A 25,162-nucleotide genomic window follows, 5' to 3' on the forward strand; every position below is an offset into this window, starting at 1 on the left:
AAATTCTTGGAATGAAAGTTACTTAGTCATATTATAATATTTTCAATATATCTCCCTAAAAATATAAATTTCCAAATAGAACCCATGAGGTAGAAAGTATGAATATATCATTACTAAAGAAGATATTACTGGGACGCCTGGGTGGCTCAGGTCACGATCGCGTGAGTTCGAGCCCCGCCTCAGGCTCCTTGCTGACAGCTCAGAGCCTGGAGCCTCTTTCACATGCTGTCCCTCTCTCTCTGCTCCTCCCCCTGCTCACATTCTGTCTCTCTCTCTCTCTCTCTCAAAAATAAATAAACATCAAAAAAAAGAAAAATAAATAAAGAAGATATTACACTACTTGTAAAAGTCCTCTATTAAAAAGATACCAGCACCACTTGGTTTTATGATTTAGTTCCACTGATAGTTCAAAAAAATAAAAATACACAATTCAAGTGTCATTTAGATCACTGTGGATCATAAAAAATGAAATCTTCCCAAACCATTTGATAAAAACATTATTTTTATACTAAAAACCTGTTAGAGAGTAATAAAAACTGTAGTTCTGACATAAATTTATATGCAAAACTTTTAAGTAAAATAATTATAATGTCCATAAAAAGATGTTGGTTTAGGAAGCAAGGGATGCTCCCACTAGGAATTTGTCAGGTGGACCTTATCATGATTTATTTTTTTTTAAATTCAATCCTCTGAATGCTGGGGTGAATGTGAAGTAATTTAAGCCATAGCTACCAATAACAGCTACAACCTATCTAAAAGCTTTGGAAGGGGCGCCTGGGTGGCGCAGTCGGTTAAGCGTCCGACTTCAGCCAGGTCACGATCTCGCGGTCCGTGTGTTTGAGCCCCGCGTCAGGCTCTGGGCTGATGGCTCGGAGCCTGGAGCCTGTTTCCGATTCTGTGTCTCCCTCTCTCTCTGCCCCTCCCCCGTTCATGCTCTGTCTCTCTCTGTCCCAAAAATAAATAAAAACGTTGAAAAAAAAAATTGTTTTAAAAGCTTTGGAAAGTGGATGCTATTCCTCAACTTCTTATGATATTACTTAACTGCTTTAAGCTTCAATTTCTCCACTTATAAATTTGAAATAATAGTAGAGTTCTTGGAACAATTCAATGAGAACCTGAGTGCAAGGTATCTATTATGTTTTTGGTGTATGATGAGTGCCCAATATTCTCAAATGCATTTTCCATTTCCTATAACAGAGAGGAATTTGTAATGCAAAGGCCCTATCATAGTAACCTGTCTAAAACAATTTGCCAGTAGAAAATTAATTCTTTCAATATCTTAGTTTTGAGTTTCTTTACTTTTCCAGCTTTATGAGTGAAAAACCTGGCGAAGTAGGATAGCTATTTTTTTTTGTTTTTTAAGAGACAGAAAGACACACAGCGTGAGCAGGGGAGGGGCAGAGACAGAGGCAGACACAAAATCTGAAGCAGGCTCCAGGCTCTGACCTGTCTGCACAGAACCCTACACGGGGCCTGAACACGAGATCATGACCTGAGTCGAAGTCAGACACTTAACCAACTGAATCATCCTGGCACCTTTATTTTTAATTTTTAATTTTAGAGAGGGAGAGAGTGCACAATTGGGGGAGAAGAAATCAGGGGCAAGAGTGAGAGTGGAGAGAGAGACAGAGAGAGAGAGAGAGAGAGAGAGAGAGAGAGAGTCAGTCCCAAGCAGGCTCCAGGATCAACATGGAGCCCAACGTGGGGCTTGATCTCACAATCCTGGGACCATGACCTGAGCCAAAATCAAGAGTCAAATGCTCAACCAACTAAGCCACCCAGTCACCCCTGGAGAGCTGTTTTCAAAATGATTTTTACTTCATTTAAAAATTTATTTCTCACTTCCCCCCCAAATTATAGGAACTCTCAAGAGTGCACGAAATACAATAGTAAAAAGTATACATAGAAGTTTTTTTTTTTTAAATACAAATGGGACATTGAAAGGGTAAATAAAATCATGAATTATGCAAATGAAAATCCTGCATATCACAGAGTCCCAAGAGCTTGCTGTACTTAGGCAATGTACTTCACTACAAAATTTCTTGCAGAAAGTGCTGCAAGATATTAACAAGCTTCCATTCATTTCAAAACTGAATTTTCTACTTTGATTCCTATTCCTTTGCTCTTTGTCTGTCCTAATAGTCATACTCCTCTTATAAAGTGTATGAAGATTATTTTGATATCAACTCAAAAATCTGATAAATTCTGTGCATGCTAGGCATCAACATAAACATGATTTCAAAAAATCTGAATAGAATTATTAATGGCATTTTCCCAAACTACACGCATGATTGGGGTTGAGAGGGTTATTCTATTATGGGCCATTTTCCTAGGAGTAACTATGAATTAACTAAACACAAAACAAAACAAAACATTTAATCAGTGAGACTTAGAATTATAACAATTTTCATGGTAACTAATAGAAACCCCATTTATGTTTTAAATCAAGAAAAATGGGTCACAGAAGGCTTAATAGTGAACTTGTCTTTGCCTACTGTCACCCTGGGTATGTTTCTTAGGCCACAGTTAAAGTGACTATTTCTCACTCAATTTGAACTTCGCTAAAGCCATTTCCAAGTCTGGGAACATAACCAGAAAGCCTGGGTTTTAAGGGTTGGGACCGCTGTGATAGGTCAAGGGGCTCTCAACAAACTACCTTCAGATATTCAGAGATATTCAGTGGATTCTGTTATAACTTCTTGAGAGGTTTCTGCCCTCTCGTCAATGCTTTACATTAGGATCTAGTAGGTTTCAAGTGTGATAACCCTGTTACTTTATTCTTAACCATAACAACTCTGCCAAGAGCCTTATAAGACTACTTTCAGCTTTCACTTAACCACCTTTAGCCTTGATTACAAGAACAGAATTTGAATATGTAATAAGTTATGAGAGCTTAATGTAAGTAAGATCCAAGTCAATGCAGCTGCAAAATTTGCATTTTAAAACCAACAGAAGAATGGGTCAGGCATAAATGGAATCCAGACATCAAATGTTAAGGATTGCTTTAAGTTCACTTTCCCAGTTAGCTTTTAACTTAAAGAACTAACACCCCAATGTTATTTTCGAGCAGAAGTTGGCAATTTTTTTTCCTGTAAAAGGGGACATGACATTTTAAGCTTTACAGACAGTACTTTCTCTGTTGTAGCTACTCATTTCACGCTAGACTAATGGGCATGGCCATGTTCCAGTAGGATTCTATTACCAACCTGGCAGACCAGATTGGATTTGCTACCAGTAGTCTGTGTACCCCTACTTTAGAAAAACTGGATTTTTACCTTCCAGTTACAAGATTGATCTGTAGGTTTTTAATGATAAGAGAGATTTGTCATTAGAAATATTAGGTGACTTGTAATTATTTGTCACCAAAATATTAAACTATTTAAAATGTTAACTTAAAATTCTCTAGATTCCTTATACTTGCAAGATCAACATTTAATACTATCTCAAACACACTGCAAAACTTATGATTTCATAAGAAAGAAATGATATAAGATGATGTGGAAAAAGAGACCTAACACTTCATATTTAATAATTGAAGAACATACACATTCTTTCTAAGGTAATGTACGGAATGTTTCTTGCATATTAAATTCATTTTAACTTCAAGTTCAGGGAAAAATAAAAATAGTTAAATATAGTTACAAAATCCAGGTCTGGTTGTACTGACACTGAATGATGTGGGCTTCCTCTTTAATCTGACTGCTCAGGGTAGAATCTTTAATGGAGCTTGTAACCATCATTGGCTATTGCTGTGATTTCTAGTGTGACATAATTGTGGTAAGGACAAAAGAGCTTATATAGGTATACACATGTAAGACCTTGCAGAATTTTTATTTTGGTGGCTCATTTGCTTGCTCCATGGTTTTTTTTTTAATTGAGATAAGCAATCTCAGAGGATAAATGATAGGGAGTTTTATCTAGTTATGAAGCATTTTAAAATGCTACTCTCCTCTGCCATAAACATCCCCGTGTTTTATTGGCAATAGCACCAGAACTGTATTTCCAAAAGCTTTTTCTATTCATATGGAATATTTTGTAATTAGATGCCCAATCAATCTGCTTCAGCATAGCTTTGTGAGGCTCAAACGTCTTTAATTTTGCTGTTATGCCTCTAAATGGGCCAGAGCTTTTTACAATTTAAAGAGTAAGAAGAGACTTAGGATGTACACAAGGGAAGTACCACATTCCTTAATATGTTAGGAACATATATATTTTGCATGTCAAATCAAAATAATTAACAGACATGATCATTCACGGAACAACGTCTCTTCTAAATACTTGAACTACATTTTCATTTGCCTTAAATTTATGGTTCTTCTTTCAGTTCCACATTTTTTTTCACGTTTTATGTTAAAGACTGCCTTTTCATGACATGTATACTCTCTGAATATTTATAAACTGCTACCATACTCTCAATTCTTCACCTTTAAGCTGGATTCATGTTTATGAGTATGTGGATATTCTACAATAGAATAGGAACAATTAAATGACAAAGCACCAGGGTGCCTGGGTGGCTCAATTGGTTAAGCATCCAACTCTTGATTTCAGCTCAGGTCATGATCCCATGGTTCATGGGATCCAGCCCCAAGTCTGGAGCCTGCTTGGGATTCTCTGTCTCTGTCTCTCTCTCTCCCTTTCCTGCTTGCACTTGCATGCTTTCTCTCTCTCTCTCTCTCTCTCTCTCTCTCTCTCTCTCTCTCTCTCAAAATAAATAAATGTACTTTAAAAAGAAAATAAGTGACATAGCACCAATCCAACTCATTTTTTGTTGGTACACTCTAAAATACTTCCTCTCATTCCAACAAGAAAGCTTTTAACTTTCTACCAATTCCTAACCATTAACTCTCTTCTTTAGTTCTTTATCCCTTCAAATACTGAGGATTCATGTACTCTGAGGCAGCTTGGCAGAATTACAATACATGAATACTGGGAGAATCAGATTCTATGCCAATAGTTATAAACTATAGATGCACAGTGATTATTTTCAGAAATAGATGCTGGGAATGTCCACAGATGTTTGGAGTTTAGTCTTTTTGAAAATGTTATATTTGAGTTATGATAAAAATAAACAAATATTGATGCAACCAAGCAATTAAGACATTTTTCTCTTGGTTATGATAATATCATGCTATGTTCCCCAGGTTTTGTGTTTTGAATGTATTATTAACTTCAAGCACTGACACAGGCCAAAATAGTAAGTACAAATGTGCTTAGTGAAAAATAATACCAATATGGTGATTCTTATACTAAAAACAATGCTTGTTCTACATTACAAAACACAAGAAAACAATAGTGTTCGCTATCAGAGAATAATTCTACCTAAATGAATAATGTCTCCTTTCATTCTCCCTCTATGTACAAATATGAAATAACAACCAGGTCTAGGATTAGAAGTATTGCATACATTTTATAAATCCAAAATGTATTCACCAACTCATTTACCAGATAGTTTTGTCAGGTAACAATATACACATGGGCATAAGTCAGGTTGTTGAGCTTTTATATAGAGGTAAAATTAATTCGATTGTGGAGTGTGCATAGGATATGGTGAAGTCAAAAATAGATACCCAAATGAAGGAAAAGTAGCATTCGGATAACCAACATCCAAATAAACTCAATTCTGACATTTCTGTTTTGAAATCACAGTTCTGGTAAGTTCTCACTGCAGTTGATAAGTAGCTAAACTTATTTACTGGTTTTAGCATTTTTGTATATGGCATTGGGTTTTCTACATGGATGGTGGTATTACTTGCAAATAAAAAATTTTACTTCTTTTTTTTCAATCTGAGGGTTTTTTGTTTGTTTTGCCTTATTACGTTGGATAAAACCTTCAGGAAAATTTTGAAGTGTTCAGAGTTGGCATGTGTGCCTTTTTTGTGATCATGAAGGTTTAGTCTTTCATCTTTAAAAGTGATGTTAACTATAAGTTTTTCATAGGCACCTTTATCAGGTAGATAAAATTTCCTTTAGTTACTAGTTTTAGGTATGTTTTTATAACAAATAGGTGTTAAATTTTATCAGGTGCCTTTTCTGCATCTATTGAGATGATCTTGTGGGGCTTTTCATCTTTATTCTGTTAATTGTGTGAACTGCTTTAATTTTTCAAATGTGAAACCAATCTTGAACTTCTGACATAGATCCTACATGGGCATGAAGTATTATCCCACTTATATATTGCTGGATGTTTTAAGAGTGTTTGTGTCTCTGTTCATAAAGAATACTAGTCTTTTTTTTTTTTTTCTTCTTGAATGTCTTTGTCTGGTTACAGTACATAGTGCTGGATTCCTCTCACTTTTCTTTCTTATATCCGTAGGCTCTATAGTGATTGTCTTGTTTAAAGTTTCTGATTTTAGTAGTTTATGTACTATCATTTTTCTTCATCCAACATCCTAGAGATTTTTACTTTTTGATCTCTTCAAAGAATATATTTTGTTTCATTATTTTTCCCCTTTCTCTCTTTCTCTTGTTTTCCTGACTTCAAATTAACTGATTTGCTCTTTATTATTTCCTTCTTTTACTAATTTTAGGTAGGTCTCCTCTTTTTAGACTATTAAAAGTGCAGAAGGGGGTGGTGAATAGAGATTTTATTTTTACAATTCCTTCTAATTCTAATAAGCATTTAAAACTATAAATTTTCTTGTAATCACTGTTTTAGCTATATCTCACACTTCAATATGTTGTGTTGTGTTTCATGTTATTTCAAGTATTTTCTAAATATACAAGTGATTTTTTTCCATTGGTCTTATGTTTTTTAAGAAAAGTATTGCTTAATTTCTAAGTATTTGAAGATATTTCAGATTATCCTTTGGCTTTTTATTTTAATTTAACTGTTGTAATCAGAGAACAAATTCTGCATGATTTCAACTCTTCCATATATTTTCCAATGTTTTTTATATATATGTTAGGACATATTTTATAATCCAAAATACAGTACATCTTGGTAAGTGACACATGGGCACTTGAAAAGTATGCATACTCTGCTGTGGTCTGGTGGGATGCTTTAAAAATGTTAATTAAGTCTAGGTGGCTGTTAATGCCAGTCAATTTTTCTACATCCTTACTGATTTTCATTTCACTTATTGTATCAATTACTGAAAAAGGAGTTTTAAAATATTTTCTTAAAAGTAATGGACTCTAAAGGTGAGATAGGAAATATACCTTATCTTTCTATTTAAAAATTCCTAAGTTAAATACTATACTAATGATTAAAATCTAACTCTTGTTCAAAGGAAAAATGTTGATTCCAGTTTTAGTATTATAAAAATGCAATAAAACAGAATAAGAAATAAATGAATTATATAACAGTAGTTAATTTTGGCCTACCTAAAACTTCCTTATATAACACATGTGGTTTCCTTATGTCTGATTTCTTACAAACCAAATTAAAATAGTTCAAGGGTAACTCCACCCCAGATTTAAGGTAACCCCAATTTACTGCCCTGTTTCTTTTTGGGAGGACAATTATTATCTTTTTCCATGTGCAGTAGATTTGAAAATTGTTTATAATTTTCTAAGTTGAGATTTCTTTCTTTACTATACTTATTTTATAATTACTTATGCTATACTATACTTCTTTTACTATATATACCTTACTGTACTATATACTATAAGTATTCAAATTATTATTCCTTCACAAATATAGTCACTAAACACCTGAGAGATGCAATTACCCATACCCTATTTCTAGCCAACTTATTCCTTCCCATTTCTACTGCATGACATTGACTATGTCAAAGTGAAAATACAAATATATATAAAAGGAAAAAAAAACTTTTGAGGGAAGTTCATTTTTTAGCCTTAAAATACTGTGTACCTTACAAGAAAAAACTTGTATTTTTTCCTTCATAGTGCCTAATTTATTTTAATACTTCAGAACAACTTAACTTTGTTAAGACTTGCATAATAGTGCTAGAATTTTCCAGTTCATCAATTCCTAATCTGTGTGTGTGAAGATATTGTTTTTGTACAATAAAGATCCAGATGTAGGCACTGTGTCATGTTACTAACATGGGAATCTGATTTGTAATTACTTATTGCCATTAATTTCCTACTCAAAGATTTTCTCATTTGAATTGATGACTCAAGATATCTGAGCCAAGCTTCTCCCAAGAAAAATTCCTAATGCTTTGACTTCAAGAATGGTTTTTAAAAAAAGTTTGTTGTGATGTATTCATGGAATTTACAAGTCTGTTAGATGTCTTCTTCAAAGGAAAGAAATGTCAAAACACAAACCAAAACATAAACAGGCAATTCTAGAAGATTTTTCTGTAACCCAAATGTCTGCTTCACAATGCCCTTTAAGTTGACTTACCACTTCACTCCAAACAAGTCCATGTATTTTGGCAATAAATGATCCTCTTCATCTTCTCAAAAAACTTTAATAAGCCCTGGGAAGAGAGGATGGAGGTCTTCATTTTGTAGATCCAGAATTCTGCTCTTACCCTTGCTATTTCTCTTTGGCCCCAACCCAAACTTCAAGTACATCTTCTTTGATTTCTGCAAAACAAAAGTAAATAATCCAACACGATAAGAATTTGAAGGCACAGTAGGCTGCTAAATGATTTCTGAAATAGAAAGGAGAAAAGGGTTTATATTTCAGCCACATAATCAACTGGAAATTAAATAGTAAGTGTCATCTACATTAAAATTCTCTTTGATCATATCTCCACCAGGGATCGCGATGACTTTTCACTTGATGTAATCTCTATCTTCATCTTGTTGTTTCTCTCCATCCTTCATTGTATATGTTCTCTCATCTCCTCTTTCCTTCTCTGAAGAAGTCACAAATTCTTTCTTGGTGTCTCTTCAGTAAAGTTATTGATTGCCTTTTTCCCTGAACCTTGGTGCAATTTTCCCTGAACAAAGTTCTTGAGATCTAACATCCTACTCAAAGAGCTATCAAAGTAACATTTCTAGTTCTCTAAGAAGTCTGAGGACAGCCTTTACATATATGTATATATAAAATTATATCTATTATAAATTATATATAACATATACATTCATTCTATTATATTTATGGAAAAGCTAAGAGAATATTCAACATTGTAGAGCATGGACTACGAATGGAAGGCAAGGCACAGAGCACTACTCTTAGTGCTATGGTGAAGGCTAATCGACCTGTCAGATCTTTAAGAAATTCTAACATTTCATATCATAATATTTAAAATAAATACAAATTTAGTAAAAAAAATGTTAAATCTCTAATACTAAATATTGCTAAATATGTTTAGGATATACCATAAAATGTCTTTTTACTACAGACCTTACTTCCCAGCATTATGGACCTAAAACTTCCTTGTTCATTTGGAGGACAGGATGAAACAAGATATTATTCAAATGAAATATTGAAATTTAAAAACCTAAAAAGTATTAATTTCTAAATTATATTTTCAGTACCCATGTCCATTGCAAACATGCCAATTTCAAGAACACAAAAAGAGAATTTTTAAATAGTCTTATTTTTCTCTGTAATATGCCTCCTGTTAAGGGCCCAATTTGAAATAAAAAGCAACTTATACTGTTTCTTTTTGATGTGAATTTTCAACAATTTTTGCTTTAGTAACCAAAAGATAATAATAATGGAAAATAAATTTAATTCCATTCTTTTACCAGGAAATGAGTGTTAGAAGGTTTTACTGGAGAAGGGAAAGTTACAAAGAAGAAGAAATAATATTAAGATTAGAGGGTAACATTCATTCAGAAATTTTAAACTCAAGAGCATATAAAAGATTTACTATACAACATGCTACAAAACACATATTGATAGTTAAGTCAGGGAGTATTCAGTATGACATGAAATTTGACCTATAGGTTAAATCTTGATCTAGAAGGTGGAAGTAGAAGGCATGTGTGTAGCTAGTATGCTGAACTAGCGTAATTCATGAATTAATGGAAAAATCAATATGCTTTTATTCCTACAATAACCCTTTAAACTTTGTTCAGTAAGATGGAAAATTCAGGGGCTCACTCTTAGATGATAAGTAGTCCTATGGTCACTTTAACACAAACAAAAATTTAACTTAGTAATTAGAATGTCTAGTCCAAGACAGTAATCAAAATTTTGAAATGGATTTAGCAATATGTCTTCCATCCTCCGTCCTCCGTCCACCTTGGGCCTACTTCCCCCAGCTCACTGGCCTGTTTTTGCTCCTTCTGGTGGTTGGTGGTAAGGAAAGAGAACAGGTAAGATTATATGACCCTGTTGCTATCAAGCTTTACACCATCTGGACCTGTAAGTTTTTAAATTTTTTTTTCAACGTTTATTTATTTTTTTGGGGACAGAGAGAGACAGAGCATGAACAGGGGAGGGGCAGAGAGAGAGGGAGACACAGAATTGGAAACAGGCTCCAGGCTCTGAGCCATCAGCCCAGAGCCCGACGCGGGGCTCGAACTCACGGACCGCGAGATCGTGACCTGGCTGAAGTCGGACGCTTAACCGACTGCGCCACCCAGGCGCCCCTGGACCTGTAAGTTTTTAAAGCTGAATCTCTCAAAGAGCATTCTGATGGAGTTTCCAAAGAGTCTCTGATTAGCTGCTTCATCTATAGTTTCTTTGCTCTGGAAGGGTATACCTTTACTCCAAAGGGTTGTGGATTCTCTATTTTACTGAGGTTGGGATTCCTCAGCCACCTCTCTCTCTCTCTCTCTTTAGTGGGTATGTAAACTGTCTCCTATAGGCTTACAAGAGCAGACTGTATTCATTTCCTTCCAACTCCATGTTCAATGATGCCATGTGGATAGCTTAAAATTGGTCATAATGGTGATATTTATACCATAGCAATAAACAAATGCTACAAATTGGGAGTCTCAGGAGCATGGCCTTTATTTTTGTTTTTGTTTTTGGAGAATCCCTTCTGTGGCACAATACTGGGTCTATAGAGAATACTTAAAACCCTTAAACACTTAAATCCCTTGCCCCAGAAAATTATAGAAGTACAGGAAAATCCCAACATTGCTTCTTCTGCTTGCTCCTTTACCAACAAAGCACCTGGCATGGTTTTGCCCTCTAAATATACTTGGTGGGAGCCAGACCACAGAAAGCCCCAATGTAGGAGTGCCTGGGTTGCTCAGTTGGTTAAGAATCCAACTCTTAGTTTCGGATCAGGTCATGATCTCACAGTTTGTGTGTTCTAGCCCTGCACCAGGCTCTGCACTACCTGGGATCCTCTCTCTCTCCCTCTCTCTCTGTTTCTTCCCTGCTCACTCTCTCTCTCTTTCAAAATAAATAAATTTACAAGAAGGAGGAGGAGGAGGAGGAGGAGGAGGAAGACGAGGAGGAGGAGGAGGAAGACGAGAAGGAGGAGGAGGAGGAGAAGGAGAAGGAGAAGGAAGCAATCCCCAATGTAGGAGTCACATATCAAGTTTTGTAATTGCCCTGGGAAGTCTCCTCACTATCAGGTTTGATGAAGGGGAGCAGACACTCTGCCTCTAAGGGAGTATGGCTCACAGCACAGCTTTCTCTGAAGATACTTTCTGCCCCAAATCCATATTCTTTTAATCCACACTCAGTTCTATATCCTTCAACTGGTAGAAGGCACAAGAGGTGTGAAAGTGGTGAATTCTGAATTTATGATGTCTTTTACAATCGACATTTATTTCGTCTCGGTGTCTTCTTCAAAAATCAATTTTAGCATCCTTTTCAAGAAGTAAGTACAAATCATGAAAAAGAGGAGGGCATCACAAACATATTCGGTATGGGAGGATTACCAGAAACAAGGTCAAATTAGAGAATGTACCAATCTCATTTTCTGTGATTACAGTAGTAGTATTAGTTGTTATTGTTGTTTTTAAATGTAGAAGGGGAGGCAAGTTCATGTGTGAAACTCATTTAATTTAAAAGGAAGAAAACTACATTAATGGAGCACAACCCTGTACAGGGTCTGTGCTAGACTGAGTAGTGTTTTCCTTTAATGTACAAAAGAACTTTCTGGGAGGCCTTGTTAAAATCCAGATTCTGGTTCAGTAAGTGTAGGTGGGACAAGATTCTGTATTTCTATCCCAGTTCCAACTGATGTCTATACCACCGGTCTGGAACTTCTCTAAGCAGAAAAGGACTAGAAAAATAAAATACATACACACAAACACACACACACACACTCATGAAATAATGAAAACAATTTTATGAGATGGTTATTTTCTCTATTTTATCAATAAGTAAACTGCAGTTGAGTGAGGTTAAGGTGACCAACTACATGGATACATGGTAGACATTTGCCTTCTCTTACTCTTTCCATTGGATGACACAGTATCCCTGAAGTTGTTATTATTGTTATTTTAAAACTATAATCTGGAAAAAAATAAATAAATAACAATGTTGAATTTCTTTTCCTCATGTTATGATTAGCTTCTAATTTTTAAGTAACTGTTCATTCTCCTAATTACCTCATAACCCCAGAGTTATAATGGATTTAATCTATATCATGTTCAATTCCAGTTACTAATATATACAGTTTACCTATGGAATGAATATCTTCTAGATAATTGGTCCATGTATAATGGTGCAAATTACCGTATTAAAGAGTTATATTTTGTATTCTACAGAAATATTTGGAATCTTCAGGTTATCCCAGGTATACTGTCTAATGAAGAGACTTGCTAAGACATATATTGCTTCTCATTTACTTATACTGAATTTTTACAGAATGCCAACCAAGGGACACAAAGGCTGAGCCCCAAGAAAGGTGTGATTAGTTTGGGCTTCCCCTTAGGGAGGTGATATTAACAACTTCAACCCACAAATCTCAATGTTAAAAGATTACAATCTTTAAGTCCATGATTGCTTAGAAAATACTTTGGTTACATATAATGCATTTGTACAAAAAACAAAGTTATTAAGTGATTCTTTTATGTTTATACATTTATTATTTTTAATTGTTAATATCGCTGCATGAACTCAATCCCTTGATCTTTCCCTTTAAGCTTGTTTAAAACTAAATGAAGGAAGGGAGATAGAAGGACGTGACGTGAGTCACATACTAAAAAACAAAAAAACAAAAAAACAAAAAAAACAGCCCTGGCCACAGATAATTTCCTGAAACCAGTATAAGAAGGAATAGCTATGTGAAAGAAAAACATTAGCAAGTCATTTTATAAAACAGAAAAATTTCCAAATATAATTGAAAAGAGAAAAACCTTTCTAAAGAAATATCCATTTCTGAGCCTGAGGCAATAAATAAATAAATGAAAGGGGAAAGCTCAGTCTTAATATTGAAAAAGAATAAAAGTGTTTGCTTTCCAGGTTTACCGTCTGATTAAGGAGCTGTTTAATGAAAGTAAAAGGAAACATTTAGGTAAAATTCATTTTTAAAAAATATATATTTTTATCTCTAAGCAAAAGATTTAGTAAGTTGTTATGTATTCTGGGATTCATTGAGTTTTAAGTTTGGAAACATCTCTTTGAATAAATGGAGTTTGATAACTGGGAAGTGTTTCATGTGACATATCCTATCAAAAGACCCAAAACAAACACACAAATGTTTGATGATCTCAACACAGCTGTTAAAAATCATTTTGGTAAAAGTCAACCCCATTCTTGTTTTTCAATATTTTTTTAAAAACTTGGATGAAAAATATTTTACTTTTGTGAAAAATATCAACCTACCTAAAGTCAATAGTCATTTTCTTAACAAAGAAACTCTATTAGGGATCTCCATACATTGAAACCCAGGATAGACAAAGGATGCTCACAGAGTCCACTAACATGTAGAATTTTCCTAGGTATTTCAGATAATAATATAGAATATGTGGAAGAACTTGAAGTTTCCAGTGTTGGAAAACAGAGATAATATTCTACCCAGAAAATCCAAGATAATCAATTGAAGAGTTACTATATTTCATAAGAAAGTTCAGTAAGTCAGATTAATATAAAAAAAAGAAAAACAATCACTCCTTGGCAACTCAGCAGGAGACTGTTAAAAATAAGATGGAAAACCACAGTAGCAGAAAAGAACATACAGTATGTGGAAATAGCCTTTTAAAGGCATGTACATGTAAGGGTGCCTGGGTAGCTCAGTTGGTTAAGCTTCCAACTCTTGATTTCTGCTCAGGTCATGATCTCATGGTTCATGAGATCAAGCCCAGCATTGGGCTCTGCATGGAGCCTGGTTGGGATTCTCTTGCTCTCCCTTTTTCTCTGCCTCTCCCCTTCTCACTCTCTCTCTCTCTCTCTCAAAATAAATAAACACATGTATATATCTTCTGGATTATTCATATAATTAAAAACTTAAATATATAAACTTAAATTTATACTAAATATAAATATATAGTAACCCAGTGGTTAACTTAAATATACAGTGAAATATCCCATGTTCATGGATGAGAAAATAGAATATTATTAAAATACTATTTCTTTTAAAATTGATTTATACATATTAAGCAATTATATCAAACTTTCAAGAGAAGCTTCTTTTGGAACTAGAAAACATTTTTAGATTTAATGTAAAAGAGAATGAATGATGAGAGTGTTAAGAAATTTTTGAAACAAGGACAATGAGTAAAAGGATTTTAATCCTACTAAATATTAAAGCATTAAATTATAAAGTTTAGATAATGTGAAGAACGTGGTACTGTCAACTATGTAAGAATTAAATATGTAATAAGACATTTGAAATGAAGGGAGGGGGGAGATTTGTTGGTTAAATCGTTCTGAAATGATTCTAAGACAATGAAAGTCAAAAGCCCTAAAAAAGAAAGAAAGGAAAAAAAGGAAAGAAAAATAATAAATTACATCATAAAAAATAATAAAATTTATTTAAGCAAATTCTCCATTTGTGAAAGAAAGAAAAACGTAAGCTCAAAAACAAAGGAACAGGTTACTAGATTTAAAGATCTAAAACACTCAAAATTCTGTCAATAAAAAAAAAACCTATAAACTTTAGGAGTGAAAAACAACTGGATACAATATTTGCAAGATTAATCAACAAAGAACACGAACTTAACATTGGCAAAACTGGAAATACACAGGTTCTTAAACTTAAAAACAATGTTCTCTGGGGCGCCTGGGTGGTTCAATCAGTTAAACATCCTACTTCAGCTCAGGTCATGACCTTGCAGTTAATAAGTTGGAGCCCCACATCCGGCTCTGTGCTGACAGCTCAGAGCCTGGAGCCTGCTTCGGATTCTGTGTCTCCCTCTCTCTCTGCCTCTCCCCTGCTCACACTCTGTCTCACTCCATTTCAAGAATAAATAAACGTTAAAAAATAATAAAAAATAATGTTCTCCCTTTCTAATAATAATCATAGAAGTAAAAAATTTTAAGAAAATAACTTTATTTTTCAAAATAGAAATTTTAGCAATAAAACAGCCAATATTAAATACTTTCTTCTTATGTTTTCTTTTTTTTTTTTTTAATTTTTTTTTCAACGTTTTTTATTTATTTTTGGGACAGAGAGAGACAGAGCATGAATGGGGGAGGGGCAGAGAGAGAGAGGGAGACACAGAATCAGAAACAGGCTCCAAGCCATCAGCCCAGAGCCCGACGCGGGGCTCGAACTCACGGACCGCAAGATCGTGACCTGGCTGAAGTCGGACGCTTAACCGACTGCGCCACCCAGGCACCCCTCTTCTTATGTTTTCTGAAGTCAGTTTGGAAGTTAACGATTTAGCAAAATGATCTATTAGGTTACAATGAAAGCAAATCTCATAGAACATTTTCCCACACTTAGAATTATTAAACAAATACTTATTAACAAGTAGACAGAAAAACAGCAAAAGAACAAAAACAAAAACAAAAAAAAAAGCTTGTACTGTAGTTTCACTAAAATGCCACCTCTGTACTTTTAATTGGTAAGACCCTCACCTACATGAAAAATTAACCGAAGCCAGATCTGACAGCCTCCCAGAAGCAGGACCTAGTATTCTAGCAGTCAACTGCAGACAACCTGAAATTTTCTTAACCCAATGGTTGGCCACTAGACCATTTGGGGATCGAGCATTAGGCACTATTTTCGAGGTAAAGAGTGTAGGCCTTGCTGATTTCTTATTCTACATTCATATAAGTGTGCAGAGCATCCCTAAAATGTTTTAAACAAATCATTTTTCCTGAAAATTTTAATTTTACTACAGTGAAATTATGCTAATCTAGAAGCTGCCAATTTCACCAACAAAAGCTAATTTCTGACAATTATTATGGTAATTCCCACACTGGTCGTCCACTGAGACATAAAAAAAAAAGAAAAAGAAACACTTGTATTAGTCACTGATGGAGGGTGGACTTCCTCATCACCTGGCTTTCTTTGGACTTTTGCACTGTTGATAAGTACCTGGGTTATCACTTAACCCAGCAAAACCCAACCCCCCCCCCCATATAAAATAAGTTGTAGACATTAAGCACCGTGTATATTTTCTATCTTTCCATATGCTCCCTCTTCTTGTTATTGTGTCTTCTGTGTGTCCTGTCTTATCTAGGGAGATGATTGAAACTACTACTACGCAGTTCAGGTTATATTCATTAAGCTTGGGCCCATCCATATGGATTGTGATACATCACTGCAAATGTCTGCTTTCTCAAGCCCAAAGGAAATCCAGTTTGTGCAAAATGAAAATCATTGGGTCCTTCAAAAATGTCTTGCATACTCTGCTATGAAAGATCATCTTAAGTATTTGATGGTAGTCTAATCTTTCACAATCTCAAACATCAATAGGCTTACCACATCACTCTGGGAGCCAAACAAGGTCAATGTGTAGTTTTGACAAGGTAATCTGCACTGTTTATGATGCCACAGCTATTTGGCAGTGATGCCTGCCCATCCCCCCAGATCCCCCTGGATCTCTGCCAGCTGCCATTAGTGGGGAGAGGAACTAGTACTTCAAAGGTCTCAGTGCAGCTCATAAAAGTTCAGGAGAATTGACCCAGGCCAAGATGAAGATTGTATATTTGGCAGTCATGTTTGGTTATGATGATGAGATAATCCATAGAAACACAGGATTAACTGAGAGGAAGTCTGGATTTAATAGCCCTAGAGTAGGCTAAAAATAAATTTAAAAGAGAACTGACAATCCCTGGGGGAAAACACTGAGTATCTCACACCTATCATAGGAGAAGAAGAGTGATACAAACAGTACCATTCAAATAGTACCACTCAGGATTCAAATATTGGCCATATATGAGAGCAATCCTAAATATCCAGAAAACAAAAATGAAAAAATGATGAAGGGAATCTAAATACTCAAAACCTATAGTTAGTAAGATGGTGAGGAACTTGAAGGCACTGCAAAATTCTTGGGACAGTGAGCATAAAGAAAGACTTTGAAGGAAACCTTAATTCCAGGAAACTAGAAACAAGAAATCACCTAGACACTCATGACAAGTTTTAAGTCATTTCAAACAAGAGAGCAAAATTGAATATGGGTTCAAATTACGTTTAAGCATCCAAAGTCCAATGCCAGTACAATTAAAACTCGTCTTTTACACACTTTGAGAAGCCTTTTAAAATTTACACCTGATGAGAAGCATTTTCTATATATGAAAGTCTTTGACCCCAGTAGTTAGAACCTGGCTATGGAAAGAAGAAAGCTATTATCAGAATTTGTGTTTATATTCACCTTGTTCCAAAAACAATATGAGAAATCATTAAAAAATAAAATAGAAACATTGCAATATGACAATAATAATTAGAAGAAATGTGAAAGAAATCTGGCAAAAAGAAAACAAGTTACAGCTTATGAAACAAAACTGAAAATGAATAACAGACAAATACATCTTCCCAATAAAATCTGATAAGAATGGTTCCCAGCCTTTTTTAGGATGAGATGGATTTTTCTAAAATCAGAAATGTTCACACCCTTAAACTATAATCCATGCCCTGCAACCATGATAACAGTAATTAACAAGTATCCCTTGATGATTTATACAACAGTAAACTACAATAAATTCAGTTAAATGATATTCTACTTTATGAGTAAGAAGTGTATCCACATTAAAATTAGTAATATCTAGGGGCACCTGTGTGGCTCAGTCAGTTCTCATGGTTTGTGGGATCGAGCCATGCATCAGGCTCCACTCTGGCAGCACAGAGCCTGCTTGGATTCTCCCTCTTCTTCTCTCTATGCCCTTCCTCAACTTGTTCTCTCTCTCTCTCTCTCTCTCTCTCTCTCTCTCTCTCTCAAAATAAATAAACTTAAAAAAAAGAAAATTAGTAATACCTAAATGTGTTAAGATATTACTTAATCTAGTGAAAATGTTTTATACTCATATCAATTCATTGACTCTTCTAAAAAGCCTACTGCCCTCATTTAGCAAATCTCTTCACTTTCTGAAGACCTTTGCATTTCATGTCTCCCCAAACACAAAGGAAGTTTTATCTGATTTTTTTTGCTTTTTAAAAAAATTTTTATTTAAATACAAGTTAGTTAATGTGGAGTAATATTACTTTCAGGTAGAGAACTTAGTGATTCATCACTTATATACAACATTCGGTGCTCATCACAAGTGCCCTCCTTAATCCCCATCACTCATTTAACCCATTCCCCACTCACTTCCCCTCTGGTAGTCATCAGTTTGTTCTCTATGGCTAACAGTCTATTTCTTGGTTTGCCTCTTTTTTCCCCTATGATCATTTGTTTTTATTTCTTAAATTCCACATATGAGTGAAATGATATATGTCTTTCTCTGACTTATTTCACTTAGCATAATATCCTCTAGCCCCATTGGTGTCATTGTAAATGGCAAGATTGGATTCTTTTTTATGGCTAACATTCCATTGTGTGTGTATGCATATATATATATCTTCTTTATCCATTCATCAGTCAGTGGACATTTGGGCTCATTCCATAATTTAGCTATTGTAGATCATGCTGCTATAAACCTTGGGGTGCATCTATTTCTTCAAATTAGAATTTTTGTCCAAATACAGAAGTTTTAAAGGAAATGTAATGGGTAATAAAATATGGCCATTAGGCCTATAAAGATTTTTCCTTAGGGTTTGTGGAAAAGGCTCTCTATAGTCCCCAATTATCTGTTTTTCATTCTTCCTTCAAAAATAGCCTCACCAAATATTAGCAGGTGTACATCCCCCCCCACCATTGCCCTTAGGTATAGTTGTGTGAACAAGTTCTGTGTACAATGAGATGAACACAAAAGTGGTGTGAGTGATTTCCACCAAGGAAGAGCTATGCACATTATCTCCAGCCTTATGCTTTCTACCTGGTGGAATGGAGACAGTACTATCAAAGGCCGTATCTCCAATATAGAGAAAAAGGCTGGATGGAGCCTGGGACTTTGATGAACTCACGGAAATTCTTTAGTAGAACCCTTACCACTGGAGTTGGTTTATAGAAAAAAACAAAACCTCTTTTTAAGCCACCATTAATTTTGGATTTTTGCTGTCACATACTTCCAAGTCTAATTCTTATCAATATATTGTCTTTACCTGTCAATAATTTTCAGTTTTTATATTTAACCTACATTTACTCTTAGAAAACTTACACAATCTGAATGAATTTTAACTTATTTCCTACAACTCTACACCTCCTTTCTTGCCATTGCCCTTGGTTCTTTCTGTATCTTTCCTGTCGCCCTAGGCATTACTCTGATAATAGGCTTGTCAGTCTTTGTCATAACTATGCCTGACTGCCACTGGGACCAATAGTTTTCCAGATTATCCATATAATTAATGTTTTCATTGATTCTTCAGTTCACCTCCCACTCCACCTCACCTGACCCCTTAGCTTTCATTTGTTTAGAACCTTTGTTTTGCTGGAGCAAATCTCCAAATAACCTCCATAGAGAATTCATAAAAGTTCATAAATTTAGCAAAGTTCAAAAGTAACCTCCATGAAAGTTTCTGAAAGTCTGAAAATAGCTCCATTTTATGATCATATTTGATTGCCATTGTGATTAAGCCTAGAGATTTTCCTCAGAACTCCAAAGGCATTGTTTCACTGCTTCTAGGAAAAAGTGTTGGTGAGATGTCTGAGGTCAATCTGATTCATTTTCATGAATCATAAATAGGAGATGTCCCCTGCATCTCAACTTAAAAGTTCATTTTTATTTCTTCTGTTCTGAAAATTCAGGTATGGATTTTTATCATCCTGGAAATTCACTGGATATTTACAATCTAAAGAATTCTTGTGTTTTAGTATTGGAAAGTTCTCTTCAATTTTTTTCATTGCTAACTTTCTCCTCTCCATTTTTCTCTGTTTCCTATTCTTCCCCCAGAAATCCTACTGGATCAATGCAGGAAGCCTAACATTGATCCTTCATGTTCTTTTTCCTCATTACTTAATGACATTTTTTTCTCTTTTACTGAGTTTCTTAATTTCATCTTCATAACTATCGAATTTTTTGCAATCACGTCTTCAATAAAAAGAACTTATTTTTGTTCTCCATTGTTTCTTTTTTTATAGTTTTTTTTTCTTACTTCTGGATGCAGTATCCTCTGAAATTTTCATTAGGATGAGAATTAGCTTCTTTTAAAGTTCTCTTCTTTTTCCCCAATAATCTATGTTTCTTCTGAAGCAAAAGTTCTTGTTTGAGTTGTTCTTTCATGATGCTGGTTTTATTCATAATTTTTTTATGATCTCTGGCTGACTTTTTATAAAGAACAACAGTAGACAGTTGAATTTCTAAGCTAAAAACTATGAGTCTCCTAGGTGATTGTTTCTATATTTTAATGTATGGCTAGTTCTCTGATACAATGATGATGCCTAGCTCAAAGCTCAGTGCATATAGGCAGAACTAGTCTGCTGGCAGACATCATATTAGGATGGGCAAGAAAAGAGAAGGCATTTAGGCTGGGGTGAAGACAGAGATTCCAAATTCCAGAGTGAGGAGGGTTTTATACTGGAAGATTTAATTTTATACTTGCAGTTCATTTGATTTCTTTAGAGAAGTGGCTTTAGGGTTGCTTTGTTGTTACTGTTTTGTCTCTTTTTGGTTTTTCCTTCAAATTATATATTAGGCTGCTTAGAAATACCTGAGCTCCACCATCTTGGAGTGAGAAAGGGCAGGGAGGAAGGAGTGTTGCAATCCTACTCTTCATTCAATGGTTAGTCTTTCAATTCATCTCCCAATTTGGTTTTCCTTCTCATTTGTGTTTTTATTGCTCCTGGGCCAGGATCATCTCTGTAATTCAGCTATACAATTCAGCCTTCTCTTTATTATTGCATTTCGTCCTGTGCATTCTGATCTGCAATGATTTACTTTTAAAAAAATCTGTCGACAGAGGTTTACCTTCCTTGAATCTTATAGAAATTTACTGGAATCTTTTCCAAGAGTATTTCTCCTCCCATTCTCTCTATTTTTTTGAGTTGATTCCTTTGCTATCATATATTGGGATTTCAAGAGGGAAGGGAATAGACAGGCTTGTGCTAAGCCTATCATCTTAAAGCAAAAATATTGTTTAGTGTTAAATAAAAATGAAAAAAAAAAGAATCTTGCATGGTCTGGTTAAAATCTATCAAAATGATTCATTATTGGATTAAAAATTTAATATTTCTTTTATATTTCATTTATTTGTGTATATATACATTTATGTGTTTTTATACCTTTATTTATTGTATGACATTTATTTTATCTTTTGATATTAGCACAGTGAAATAATTTGCAGGTACTTTACTTGGGAAATAAGAGAGATAATAACTCAGTTAATATTTTTAAATGAGTTTTTTGTTGTTAAAATTTATTTTATTTATTTATTTTTAGAGAGAGAGAGAAAGAGAGCAGGGAGAGGAAGAGAGAGAGGGAGAGAGGGAATCCCAAGAAGCCTCTGCACTGTCAGTGAAGAGCCTGCTGCGAGGCTCAATCCCACAAACCGTGAGAATCATGACCTGAGCCTAAATTAAGAATCAGATGCTTTACAAAATGAGCTACTCAGGGACCCCTATTTTTTAATGAGTTTGATACAACTAATTATGTAAAAATTTTGTTCTTGAATTTATTATTTTGTTCCTGAAGGGGGGAAAATGCTTAAGCACCTTTTAAGTCTACTTTTAAAAAATACTACAAAGGAAGTGAAATAAACATAAAAATAAGTGTCATCACAGGTATAGTTACTAATTCACTGACTATTGATGCCTAAAGCCAAATCATGTGACTACATCCAGAGCTAGAAGAGCAACAGCACATGGTAAAACACAAACAAAGTCCGAGGCCTATAGAAAATACTACAAAGCATCAGTCTAGATTGAACAACACATGTTGTACTTAGGAGCATATTTTGGGCTTTGCTAGTTATAAAAATCCATTGGGTTTTCAGAAGCACATTTTACCCAAAGCTACTAGAGTACAATATGTAATGACAGATTGTCTTGACCTGAATGTAATTTCTTCACGTTGTTTGGAAACCATTTTAACCTGATTTTTACTAAAACATAATTGTCCTTAAAATCCTTGTAATTTTTAAGAGTGATTTATCAGGACATTTTTGGGTATATTTGCATTCTGCACAGAAAGAACAAATACAGAAACAAATATTTAAATTGGTTTCTCATATAATTTTTATGCACATACCTACAAAACGTTGGAGATGTGTAACTGTTTACTATGAGTCCACCGTCTATTTTGGGATTCCCTCCATCCCCCAAATTTAATGTGACTGTTTTTTATTTTGGACAGTAACTTATTTGTATTCACTGATCAGCTTGCACTGGAAAAAATGGTCCTTTTCAGAGCGACTAATAAAAGACTATATCCCTCTTTCTATCCAAATATATTCTCCCAGATATTTTTCTCTATCCCCTCAAGAAAAAGGAGAGAGGTGCAATCTTATCAATGATCATTTTACTCTTGAACTGAGCAAATGAGAAACTTTCCTTTCCTGGCAGCATTAATAAAGGAACCTCAAACTGATTTCATGATGCCCAGCAAACATTCTATCTCTGTCTTTCTCTGTCTCAAATGGAGATATAATACACATACCATAAAATTTACCCTGAAGTGTACAATTTAGGATTCTTTAGTATATTCACAATATTGTACAATCTTCACTAATTCTAAAACATTTCCATTACCTCCAATGGAGGTAGCCCCCATTCCCACAAGCAGTCACCTCTTATACATCACCATACCCCTCCCCACCCTTACCCCTGGAAACTACTAACCTACACTTTATCTCTATAGACTTCCATACTGTGAACACTTCAACTAAATGGAATCATTCAATATTTGTCTTTTTTGAATGGTTTATTTCACTTACTGTAATGTTTTCAAGGTTCATCCATGTTATAGCCGATCAGTACTATATTCCTTTATATTGCCAGAAAATATTTCATTGTACAGATGTACCACATTTTATCCATCCATCAACTGATGGACATTTGGGTTGTTTCTACTTTTTGATTATTATGAATAATGCTGCTATAAACATCCGTGTACAAGTTTTTATGCAGATATGTTTTCTTGGACACAGATCTAGCTATAGACCTGCTGGGCCATGTGATAATTATATGGCTAATTTTTGGAGAAATCTTCAAACTAATATATAAGTTTTTAATTTCACTATATCAAACAAATGGAATAATTTTTTATAGTAATGTTACCAAGGACAAAAAATATATAGGCATAAATCTTATTTAGACAGAATTTTTGTAAAACATAATTTTTATTTGTTTTTTCTCCACTTTGGACACCAGAATCATGACCAGATCATGCCAGTTAGGGTCCATTCTCTTCAACTATCTGTAAGTAACCATACCGGGAAGACGTTTTTAGCATAGGACTTTATGAGGGCAAGATAGAATCAGTAAAAAATGCTTAAATCCTTACTTAGAATCAGGATCTGAATATATTACTTTGAAATATATATTACATTTTACCAGTTGCATATGTTTATTCATCACAAAGAATAAGAAATATACATTTTTCAGTGTTCAATTATTCCCCACATGGAACAGATAATAATAGTTATTTTAGAATAATGACCAGAGTAGTCTCTGTTCTGTCTGGACCCTTTTTTCTTCTAGATTCTTTTGATAACTTTGAGTGTTTTATATCTCTCCTGCCCTGAGCTATTTTTCATTAATACACAGCTTATCATCAGAGAACTTACTCTCTGTGTCTACTTTTATACTTGCTTGGATTTCATTTTAAGCACCAAAATTTTCTAAACAGGATTCTTTTCCAGAGAGGACTACAAAATTCTTGCTACAATAAGAAGGACTGTTAACACTCTGCTAACATGGCCCCAAATCCCTGTCAGTAACTCTTTGTTGAGCTTTCTTTCCTCACTAGGTCTCATTCTTGGCCAGCTTGTGATGAAATTTGTAGCCTCTTGATGAGAAAAATGACATAGAGAATATGGTCCAGCTGAAAGTATACTTTCCACTGGATGAAAATACAGGTGCTACATGCTTGGGTAATGATATTAACTCATGTTATTAAATATTCTCTGTGGCTATGAAAATTCAAGGATGGGGTTCTCCATTCATCATTTTGCACTATGTTTCCCTGGCTAAAAGGAGAGGGATCAAAATTTCTACATTATTTAAATTTATAGTTGTCTTTAAAACCAGTGCAGGGGAAAAAACAATAACGCTTTTAGAATTGAATGCTGGCCTGAGCACATTTTTAATGTTTTCTCCACCTTTGATCTTTCAAAGTCAATGCCTGTGTGATGTTTTCTTTCTTTCATGAGGCATCAATGTTCTTAGCTTAAGGACAGTGTCTCTAATGGTACAGAAGAGATGTGCCACTAGCCCTAAAAGAGGTGTCTATGAGGGAAAAGAGAATGAAGGAGTGATGTTTCCTTCCTGCTATAAACTAGAGTATTGCTGAATATACTTTCATTGTTTAAAATAAATCACAGTTCTAAAATGGAAGAAAAGTTTGAAAACTTACTGTGAACTGTAATGGTGTTTCACTACGTTTTATGATGCCATTAATGTAGCCACATAGATGGTCTTTACAAAGTAGCATTTTTTACTCTTTTTGTGGGCTTTTTTGCACCCCACTATCAAATCAAGGCTAAAAGAATCATTTGCTTTAGTGACATCTACAGGCACTTTGAGAGAAAAACATTCTCATCTCTTGTAACTGAAACACTTGCTTTGACCCAATCAGGAACCCCTGTGTGGATTCAGACTGGTGATTAGTAGTGTTCATTATAGTCGTTTGTAGAAGGTGGACCTTATTGTAGTTTCACCTGAGTCTTAAATGCATCTATTTGTCTCCAAAACTAATCTTCACCAAATGCTTTGTCATCTTGATTTCCCACACTCCCATCCCATC

Source organism: Lynx canadensis, chromosome A2, assembly GCF_007474595.2.
Source record: "Lynx canadensis isolate LIC74 chromosome A2, mLynCan4.pri.v2, whole genome shotgun sequence".
Taxonomy (NCBI): domain Eukaryota; kingdom Metazoa; phylum Chordata; class Mammalia; order Carnivora; family Felidae; genus Lynx; species Lynx canadensis.